The sequence below is a fragment of the Micropterus dolomieu genome, linkage group LG16, assembly GCF_021292245.1.
Source record: "Micropterus dolomieu isolate WLL.071019.BEF.003 ecotype Adirondacks linkage group LG16, ASM2129224v1, whole genome shotgun sequence".
In the NCBI taxonomy this organism is placed as follows: Eukaryota; Metazoa; Chordata; class Actinopteri; order Centrarchiformes; family Centrarchidae; genus Micropterus; species Micropterus dolomieu.
The window spans coordinates 4,378,191-4,389,834 of record NC_060165.1 but is presented as its reverse complement, the minus strand read 5'-3'; the positions used below and the strand labels follow the sequence as shown (position 1 = coordinate 4,389,834).

At 40.1% G+C, this 11,644-nt stretch overlaps 1 long non-coding RNA gene across 1 annotated transcript; it reads right to left on the bottom strand.

Moving 5' to 3' along the window:
- Positions 1-3,175: 3,175 nt before the first annotated feature.
- LOC123985035 lies at positions 3,176-5,611 on the bottom strand. Its single transcript, XR_006828578.1, has 4 exons — positions 5,230-5,611; positions 4,976-5,133; positions 3,413-4,733; positions 3,176-3,325 (listed from the first exon to the last, which is right to left on the bottom strand). It is a non-coding gene; the product is annotated as an uncharacterized LOC123985035 (long non-coding RNA).
- Positions 5,612-11,644: the final 6,033 nt, after the last annotated feature.

Below are 11,644 nucleotides of genomic sequence, written 5' to 3'. Positions count from 1 at the left end.
ACTGAGCCTTTCCCACATACACAGGAAGGGCACAGCCTTTAATGTGAGATAAGGACCCCTGCATAAAGTCAAGCAGAAATACCAAACTTAAAATGTTTATTCTATTATTGCTGTAAAGGTGCCACTTGCCAACACTTTCCGGGAGGACAAAAAAGGTCAAGCAACCACGTTAACCGGGCCTTACTCCTGCAGTCCTGCATCCACCAAAGGCTGAGTGGTCAGAAGCCATGAAAGTGAGACTTCAACACACACACACTGCTCATTCCTTTATTTATTTATTAATGGATAAGATTAACAGACATTTAAACTGCCTGGCTGGAGAAAAACACACAACCTCAAATTTGTTTTATGAACAGAGAATGCCTACTCACACACACACATATATATATATTTATATATGTGTGTGTGTGTGTGTGTGTGTGTGTGTGTGTGTGTGTGTGTGTGTGTGTGTTTTATTTACTTTGTTTAGTTAAATAGTCTTTGTTAAGTCAGGTAGGGGCCCTCTCCTCTTCAATTTTGACTAGATTATTTACCCTGTTTACCTGTTTACCTAGAAACTATGTTGAAAGCTAAAGAATCATAGGAAAGTTAATTTGAAGTGCTCTTTACTTCATCTCCTTGTGCTCATTTATCTATTACTGTCTGTGTTTTATTGTTTAAACTGATGCCGTGCTTCAACTACCTTTTATATATTTTCTTATTGAGAACATTTAACAATCAATATTGTCTTGAAAGTTATTTAGATAGGCTGTTACAGTACAGCAGATAACAGTTTTTTTTGAATGCTTAAGCATGATTTTGAAAGCAGGGCTTATTTTGTCATAACACTACACACAATTCACAGAACTATTCACACAAGTAGCAGAAAACCTCAGGTAGTTTGCAAAATGAAACACTTCATTCAAAAATATACAATAATTTATAAAAACCCGATTTTGTCACCGTGTGGCACACACATGGTTCAAATGATCTAATTCTGTTTGAACCAGTTAAACACTGCTATGCTCGATCTAAAACACATTTAAAATTCCTACTTTTCAAATGACTACTTTTCAGAGAGTTAGAGTATTGGATATATTGACCAAACACAGCACACACAGTACAGCATACTGATATATGTTTAATTTCAGCAAAACCAAATGTGGAAACAAAAAAGAAAGCATGAAGTACAGTACAAAAAACTAAAAATGTATAATTATCTCTTCGCCTGGCTGGATCTGGCCATAGCACTTCATCCACATCGCAGGCTATGTCCTCTCTTGCAAGACAGCGAGGGAAGTATCGTCTTGAATGGCAAATCCACGCTTGCACAGATGCTGCATCCATTTGGTTGCTGGCATCCTCCATAGCTTGAATGAGGGGCATCCTGATATAGGGCTTGAGGTCATAAACTTTCCACCGCCATGCCGAAATAAAACTCCTCAATAAGATTAAGGAAGAGAGAGTATGGTGGGAGGTATTGGAGTATATATTGTTGATGCTGATGAAACCAGTTTTGGACAAGAGCAGATCGGTGGAAAGATACTTTGTCCCAGAAGATAATGTATCCCATCTGCTCTGCATCCATTTGGTTTTCAGCTGTGATGATGTTGTGCAGTCTGTCTGAACAACATGATCAACGGTCCTGTTGTAAGGACCAAATGTGGCATGGAGGTGGAGGACCCCATTCTGGGAGATGGCAGCACACATGGTGATGTTACCACCACGCTGGCCCGGCCCATTGAGAATAAGTCTATGTCCGGTGATGTTTCTTCCCCTTCTTCTTACTTTAGTCAGGTTAAATCCAGCTTCATCTACGAAGATAAATTCATGCTGGATTGCAACAGCTTCCATTTGCAAAACTCTGAAAGATAGACAATGTGTTGTTCAATGTCGGCCTACTATAGATTTACTTGAAAAAGGGTTATTTGGGCAGTGTGCATTACAGTACATACCTCCACATGTTCATGCCGCAGGTCTTTTACTATCTCCGAATTTTGTTCAAATGGCACTTTGTAGAGTTGTTTCATCTGTGTGTGATGTTTTTTAAGGATTCCAAATTACTGTTGCAACAGTATTTCTGTTTAAGTTGGGCTGAACTCTCTGTCCAGCCTCTCTGAATGTCAACCCATGGTTTCAACATGGTCAATCAACGTTGCTCTAATATCATTTGAGGTCTCCCTCTTCCTCTTACTGGAACATTACCTTCCAATTTTTTGTGGCTGACAGGTAAACACACCTGTTGCCTTTTTGATTGGTGAGTTTAGAATTGTGCACCTAATTGTCTGTACACCTGATGGCAATGTTTGATCAATTAGTTCACAGGTGTGGCATTTTAGACAGCAATGTCTTAACATCACAAAGATGAGACATTGAGTTAGATTTTTGTGTCTAATGTAGCCTGTGTGTGTTAAGTATTTTGCAAATTACTGTCTAGTGTTTTGCAAAAGGTGTGAGGCCGATAATGTGCTTATAATTGTGCAGATCTGGGCTGTAGTTTTGCTCCCTGAGTCTAAGGTTTCACTGACAATGTGTTATATAACATTTTAGTGTGTAAGCAATTGTACAAAACTGTAATTGTATTTAACTGTAACCGTTCTAAGCATTTTGGATGATTAACTACGATACTTTCTTTCCTTTATCTAATGCTTAAGAATTTAATAATGGTATAACTGCCTATGGCATTTACAGTTTTTTCCAATTGCTAACACACAATTTTGCAAACTAGTCTGGTTTTATCAAAATACTTAACACAATTCACAAAACCACACACCCAACACAAAAAATACCTCATATCCTGCAAAATGAAGCACTGCAACCGAAACTACACATAGCATTATCAAAATCAAACTTTTGCATGAAATGGCACACACTTCATTCACATTACCAGATTTTTGACTAACCAACTACACACTGTAAGGCATAATGAAAAGCACCCCCATCTTTAGTATGCTTTGCCATAATACTAAAATATGTATCAGATTGTTCACATGCACAGAAATATTTGCAGAAACACACATGCTGTTGAAACTTTATTTTATTTTTCACTACAGTAAACAAGTCAGTGCAACATATGCACAGCAGAAATATTTACATGGGACTGAACAAAAATATTCTTACAAAAACAGTAAACTGAAAAAGAAAATTTCAGAAAAAATATATTACAGTAAAAAAAAAAAAAGGTAAGAAAAATAATTAGGCAGCATCTTCTCGCACAGCCGGGTCTGGCCACAACGCCTCGTCAACATCACAGGCAATATCTTCCCTTGCCAGACATCGAGGGAAGAAGCGCCTTGAGTGCCTTATCCATCCCTGAATTGCACCCACATCAATCTCATCACATTCCCTGAAAACAAAGATCAGTCAATAGTGTTATCCAGTACACTGGGAAACAATGTTGCGTGTAGTGTATTGCAGTCAATATAGTACTTACATCCACATATGCTCGTCTGACCTCTTTGTTTCTTTGAGAGTTTCTCTCAAACGGCACCTTAAAGTTGTTTCATTCTGATTTTGTTTCGCTTGAGAATGCGAGCCAATGTGGACAGACTGACTCGTTGAATGTTGTTGAATAAGGCGTTGTCTTGGATGATGTGGCTTTGAATTTCTCGTAATCTGATTTCATTATGTTCCAAAACCAAGTTTACAATGCCAGCTTCCCGTACCCCGGTGAACATTTGGCCCCTCCTTCCACCAGGGTGTCGTCTCTCAGTCCTTTAGAAAAAATAAAACAATATATAGGGCTTGGACAATGCAGCCCAAATATTTTTCCCCCACAGTAGAGTACATTGTACAGGAAACTTTTACAGTTCATGAATGGCTGATGTCATACACTAAGTAAACAGGTGTCACCCAATGATACACTATGACATGGGGTGTACTACATGAAATTTTGGTTACATACCTGTTTTCCAGTCTAAAGGTCCAGATGACAGAGGAGACAGTAAAACGGCTCAAGTTTGGCTGCACTCTCTGTCCAGCCTCACGCATAGTCAGCCCATGGTTGATGACATGATCAACTAAGGTTGCTCTGATTTAATTTGAAAGAGTTTGTCTTCTTTGGCCATGATATCCTCTACCTGCTCTACCCTCTACCTCTCACTCTTCCTCCCCCTCTTATTCTCAACCTCCCTCTTCCTCTCTCTGCAACATCTTCCATTGTTGTTAAAAAAAATAAATAATAAAGTGCTTACCTTTTGGTCTTTTCATAGTGCTTACATCCTGATTGAAGTGTTAACAATTAACCATTGAGGTGTTTGGCCAGGTGACACATGTAATTGGCCAATTAGCTCATGTAGTGTAATTTTGAATGGTAGGGTTTTGAAATGGCAAACATGTGACTTTGTCAGATTGTTGTGTCTTATGCAGAGAACCGTGTTCAGTGCATTTAAAAAGTGGCATTTTGAAATGCAAAATGTGTGTAAAGCAGAAAATGTGTTTAGACTTTGAGACTTGAGAAGAAGTGTTGCTCTCTGTGTGTCCGTTTAAATAATCATGCTGTGCATGTCATTTTAGTGTGTTAGCAATTGGAAAAAAACTGTAATAAAGTGTTGATATTGTGGAAAGAGATGATTGGAATATGCGCAAATAGACTTTAAGACATTACTTTCGGGTGGGCTCTCTCTCTTCTCTTGTTAGGGTTTGTCAGGACTGTAGGATGCAAGACTCAGCATACGGAGGCAGAAGTGGTGAGTAACTTTAATTTCAGAAATACTTAAAAAAGGTGCAGGGAAGAGGGCAAGGGATCCAAGGGACTGTCCAAGGGCAGGTCCAGTGAGGGGGGAATCCAGATGGAGCAGGAGTGGAGTGACGACGGGAGTCAATACACAAAAACAAAACAGCGTTAAGCAAGGTTCAGTAACACGGGATCAAAAGATAGAAGGCTAGAAAGGAGACCGGAGCAGTTTTAGACTACAATCTGGAATGGGCCAATGAAATGGGGAGCCAACTTCCTGCTGTAGACCTTGAGGGGGAGGGGTTTTTCAGAGAGCCGTACCTGTTGCCCCGCAGTGTAGGTGGGGGCCAGGTGGCGACGACAGTTGGCCTGCCTCTGCATGGTGCTGGATGCGTGGATCAGGGCTGCCCTAATCCTCCTCCACACCCTGAAGCAGCGCCGCATGTGAGCCTGGATCGAGGGGACTGCGAGTTCCTGTTCTTGAGAGGGAAACAGAGGGGGTTGATAACCAAGAGCACACAGGAAGGGCGACATACCGTAGATGCGTTGGTGAGGGTGTTGTGAGTATATTCAACCCAAGGGAGCATGGAACTCCAGGATGCTGGGTGGGATGCAGTGACGCAGCGTAGTGCAGTCTCCATCTCCTGGTTAACGTTCTCCGTCAGGCCGTTGGTTTGGGGATGGTACCCGGAGGAAAGGCTTGAGGAGATGCCCAGATACCCTATTACTTCTGTTCTGTCTCTCATTGATTGCATTCTGGTGGATGTTTTAATCATTGTTTATTTACTTTATATCCATATTTACCCTCACTTGCATTCACTTTAGTTAGTTGACAAATATTCACTTTGATCACGGGAACGTGTTGGTACTGTTTTACAGTTTCTCGATAGCTCTCCACACAAAACCATTCAATCTTGCTCAAAAACCAAACTTCGCCCTCAGACATAACACTCAAGACCCTCAAAAAAAAAAATAAAAACCAACCACACACACACACACACACACACACACACACACACCACAACACAGTCTTACACACTGTTGAGATAAATTCAAAACAAAATGTACAAAAACTGGTTATTAGTAATGTTGCTTGTGGTTATCCCCCTCAAAACTTTCACATGAACACAAAAGAAAGAACAAATGTACATGTGCACATTTTTCGTTCCTTAGTGTGCTGTACAGCACAACACACCAAACAACAAACTATTCTGCCCCAGCGTCCTATCTTTGGTCTGGGACAGGCCAGAGATTCTTATCCAACGAAGGTTAAAATCAAGGGCAACTGGATAACGTTGGATTACTATGACCTGGATGACTGAGAATCTTCATAGACATCTCGCCAGAGATTCTTGTTCTCCACTTCCTTCTCTGCCCTACTCCTGCTCTGCCTCCTCCACCTCCTCATCCTCCTATCTCATCTCCTCCTCCAACTCTTACTGTTCCTCTTCCTTCATCTCTTACTCCTCTCCATAATGCTCGTCCTCCCCCTCTTACTCCTCCTCCTCTCTGGTGTCCTACACTTTCCTTCAGATTTCTCTGGATCCATTGTTCCAAAACTGAATGAACTGACTCTGGCTCTTTTATCTGTTGAAGCTTCTGATTGGTGCATTATCAATTATGACCGTTTGTTTGTTTCCATCTGGGTAGCTGTGTGCTAATTGAGCTCAAGCTGTGCTGATTGAGTGAACAATATTGAATGTCAGGTCTTTCTCAGTGACCACATGGTGTAGGCAATGAGAAATGAAGGGATTTGTGTGTAGAGTTTAGAGAAATGGGTGTTCTTCTTGAAAAAAAAATATGGAACTATGGTTTTGAAATTTTAGTTCAAAGGCTTGCTTATAGTGTTTAAGCAATTGCAAAAAACTGTAATTAACCCAGGTCAATGCACGGAGGACTCATCCTCAGAACTGAGACTGATTGCTTAAACTAACTAATTAAAAATAATTGAACAATTAAGAACTAACTGATCACTAGTAACACTTGTTGTAATTATTAAGCTATACCCAAGGAGTCCTAAAAGCCTTGGGCAGACAGCTATTCTTTTTAGGTGACACCCCCTTTACAAGTGCTTGTGGTAATATTTCCAGGTGTAGGTTCACTACATTTGCAATGACCATATTTACATGTTTACCTGTGGCCTATTTACATGTAGAAAGAAAATACACAGAAGGGAAGGAGACAAAAATGCACAGTCACTTTGCTAATCCCTATGGTCTACAGCATTTGGCAACATGTTCTTACAGACATCAAATCTAATGTCATCTCTCACTATGCACTTGGATAGAAACACTTGCCCTGGTTCAGCTACTCCTCTCCCTGGCCCCTAACTATTCTTCTCTCCTCTTCTGTGTTGAAACTCAACCTCACAAAGTCCCGTTTTTACTGCATTGTGTATGTAATTTAAAGAACGTCAACAGCTGTCTATGTCTCTGGTTGAAATTGGAATCAGCTGTGGCTGATTTAGAAATGCTTATTAGCTGTTTCAGTATAGATTTTGAGCTGCTATTGTAGCATAAGTTCCTATGTTTTTATGAAATTTCTGGGTTTCACTTGTGTTCTGGTTGTGTGTTCTTGTTTCCCTGTGTTTAGTCTTTCATGTGTGGGATTTCGTAGTCTAGTTTATTCTTTTGTTCATTTGCATGTTTAAGTTTACTTAGTATCTGTCTGTGTTCTTCGCTTGGGTAGTTTTTGTCAAGGTGTTTTATTTTGTGATTTCATGCCTTGTGTATTATGTGAGATACTTCCTGTTTTAGTTTGTAGTTTTGTCTGCTTCATGTGTCACTGTCTCTCTTTGCTTCCTGTGTTGGCTGTCTCTGATTGTTTTAGTGGATTCACCTGTGTCTCGTTAGTTGCTCCCTCACCTGTTGTATTTAAGTGGTTTGCCCCTTCACTCTGTGCCAGTTCATTGTTTTCATGCCTATGTTGTACTCCAGTGTTTCTTGTGCCTTTGTGGATTTAGTTTGGATTTACTTCCTGTTGGACATCTTGGATTAGGGTTGGAATCTTTACATGTCACACGATCTTTGAAACCTCTCACTCAAAGAGCAAAACTGCACACCAAATTTCCAAAACCATAAGCTATTTCTCAGCCTTTTCCGCACAGAATTTTTAACCGGTTGCAACTTCTGTACTGTTACCGCTACTGTATACAACACTGTGCTACTATTACCACAGTAATGTTTTGCCAAATAAATATTTTCTGTTTCAACATTGTATTGGTGTACTTTTCAACCCCTCTCAGCAGATTACTTTCACTCTAGAACATTGTATGGAAATGTAAACATAAACCTATGAAATACAAGAGCTTTAGATTTAGAACAGTGTGGTATATCCAATCATTTACTATTATGAAAAAAGTTTTTGCCATTCGACTATATGCAGCAAATATGGTTAGGGTCAGTTTAGTGATCCTGGTCTACTCTGTTCACACTTTGTGTTGTTTTGGCCTTGTCTGCTCTGTGTTCTGTTTGGTCCTAGTTTCAGTCTGTTTTCCCTGTTATGTTTGTAGTTTATCTGTATTATTAGTTTTTTAGTCTGCTCTGTGTTTGGTGCCTTTATTGCTGTTTCAGTCTGTCTCCTGTCTTGTTTGGTTATGATCTGTGCCTGCCTTAGTTCTTGTGTTTTTTCTATTATCTGGTATCTGAATGGAAGCTCTAAACGGCTTGGTCCACATCCATCACCCTATGGACTTTTCATTTCCCCACCATTAGGTAGAGGAAATTCCTGAGCTTCTCATTCAGAGATTCAGGGGAATCCATTTAATGTTACACATTTCCTGACGGTTATTTCAGAACCTTTGAAAGAGCCGTCAGGAAATGTGTGAATGGATTCCTCTGAATCTCTTCACAACAGCTTTGTTGAAAAGGATAATAAAAAAAAACACACAAAAGAAGAAAAAAAAATGTTGAGAGGAGGATTGGGAGGGTTACTTTAAAAATGGAATCCGTTACAATTACTAATTACTTGTTAAAAAATGTAACCAGCAACGTAATCCAAGTACCAGAAAATAAGTAATAAGTAAGGTAACCTGATTACTTTTAGTTACTTTTGGATTACTTTAATACCAAATACGCAAATAAAGAAGATGAATGTTTTGTAGGTATTCTTTGATATTTTAGAGTGTCATTTTCTGAAAAACGATTTTAAAATGTTGATGAATCAGCTGCTAAAAAATAGTGTTTCTGGGACGGGCACCACTGCTTAGTGAACAAAAGCACACCTTTATTCACTGATTTTGCTGAAACTGTATCATATTAGATGGAAACTATTATCTGGTTTTCTCTCTTTTGTTCCCCTGCTGCTTTGCCTCAACTCTGTGATTAAGGAGGTCCCTGATGGACAGATAGCTTTACTTGTTGCTGTAGCAAGTCAGCTAACTGCTGCTAACTAGCTGCCATTATCTAATTAGCTCAGTTAGCCTACAGCTACTGATCAAAATAGCTTACTCTTCCCGTACTGGTAACTCGGACCACCTTCGTACTGTATTCCCACTGGTCAAACTGGCCTCTGTCGGTCTTGAAAGTCTGTGCTCGGGTCCGGCTGCTGTGTTCATGAGCTGGCATCAGTACACAGAGTCTGCAAGACAGCGTGGAGGCGTAACCACATTCAGCTACTGGCTACACGTTTAGTTGCCAGTGCCTTGTGTTTCTGCATTTGGGTCTGGTCCTGTCTGTTCCCCTCAATTGGTTTCACCTGCTTGCTTGTGTTCTCAATCTGTGTTCTTGTGAAACGTCATCTTTTGTGGCCCAAGTACTGTCCCAATACACAAGTTATCATTTTGGCAAGAAAGGTTAAAAGTTAAAAAGTGTTCTTGACACGCCCATTTTACCGAGGATGCATCAGTTCGTAACTTGTGTGAACTTGACAGCACAGATATCCCAGCATTCATTCCGGCATTCAAGTGAGGGGCGGAAAGAAGCTGAGAGAGAGGCCAACAACAGAACATTTTTTAAACTATTTTACCTTATTTCATCGCTAAATCCACTTCTGAGAAGATTTACCGCGAGAAATCAGCTGTGTAGATGTCGAATATTGACAGTTTTACTAAAAATTAGGGCGAATCCAAAATGTGCTCAAATTTTTTCGGAGTTGTGACGCTCCACAACTATCAGCGGGGGAAGCTAGCGAGCTGGCCGGCCAGTCAGCTCACAGAGCCTTCAACAGACATGCAGACCACTGCAGCCAACACAGCAAGAGTCCAGCAACAACGGCAGAGTAAAGACCCACAGCTGTATGATAGTTTTAACGTTCGTACCAAGCGGGAAGCTTCTGGTCTACAATATGAAGCCGATGCGGAAGTCCCTGAAACCTGCATTCTATTGAAAATCCAGCAAGGGGCGACTTATGGTTGCAAAAAGAAGTCCGGCTCCCTTAGAAATAATGGTTAAATGACCCTACAGCTGAATAATTACCTCAGTAAACACTTTGATAATGAGTTTATGCTCTCAGTCGCTAGTTTCAAGTCAATACAAAATTATGTGGATTTAGTAAATTATGGTCCTATTTATTTTAAAATAGACCATAAAGCAGAGTATGTTTCAGTGCGGGATTGTCTGTGATTGACAAGTCGTTACCATGGTGACCTGTCAGGCTAGAGTGACTCGTACCCACGGCACTGTGTAAATTTAACCAGTGCCATTGAAAAAGCTTATTAGGAGTTGGCTGTTCACTTTCTCTGGTGAGTACATTTAGTTTTAAGACGAAGTTATCAGCCCTGTTAAAATGATGTGAGTTACAGATGCACTTAGCTAAGCAAGCTAGCTAGCTCCACACACGGCCGTTAGCTCCGCCGTATCGTCACTTCCGGGCACTTCCTGGTTGCAAAAACTGGACATGGCGGCGGCCTATATCGGCCAAACTCGAGGCTTCAAAACGGCAGTGGCAACTTTAATTTTGTAAGGTTTTAACTTAAATCAAGAGACAAGCAGATGATGTCCAGAAAAATGGTGATTTACCGAAAAATCTGGTCTTGTGAAACTTCAGGAAAAAAAAACAAATAGTATGAAAGGGGACTGTCTTTGCTTTATTGTTGTTGTTGTTGTTGTTGTTATTATTATTATATCCCCTTGATGCCTGAATTTATTTACAATAAAAAAAATTAGGTATGATCCAAATTAGCGACAACAGGCATTAACGAGAAACCAGGGCTTGCAAAAGGTTCCCAGGTACGTCTTGAATATGCGCAAACAGGCATTGGGGGAATACATATGCTATCTCAGCTGCAGTCTAAAAGGAAGAGGTGTGATACAAATTTGCGACTATCAGTGTTAAAGGGGTTTTTTAGACATTACATTGTTAGTGTACAGTAGAGTTGCGGTCACAGTATTTGCTTTGTATTTGCTTTTATTTCATATAATTTTTAAAACATTGAAAAGACTAAAATACACGTTTTAAGATAAATATAAAATTTGTAAAATAAAATAAAAGGGATAAAATAAAGTCAAATAAGATCGGGAAAGGCTCTCCTCTAAAAGTATGTTTTAAGAAGGGAGAGTTCACTGACTCAGCTGACCTGATTTCCTCGGGCAGGCTGTTCCAGAGCCTCGGGGCCCTGACAGCAAACGCTCTGTCCCCTTTAGTTTTCAGTCGAGACTCTGGAACAGACAGCAGACCTCTTCCCGAGGATCTCAAGGTACGTGCTGGTGTGTATGGGACTAAAAGGTCAGAAATATAACAAGGCGAGAGGCCATGAAGAGCTTTAAAAGTGATCAATAGAATTTTAAAGTCAATTCTAAAACATACTGGGAGCCAGTGTAATGAAGCTAAAATAGGAGTAATGTGGTCATATTTCTTTGTTCTGGTTAAAAGCCTGGCAGCTGAGTTCTGGACAGTCTGGAGTCGATCAATAGATTTTTGGGTTAAACAGGTGAAAAGGCTGTTGCAATAATCCAGGCGTGATGAGATGAAGGCGTGTAAAATGGTCTCGATGTCCTTAAAAGTTAACATAGATTGAATTTTTGCTATATTTCTAAGTTGATAAAAACATGA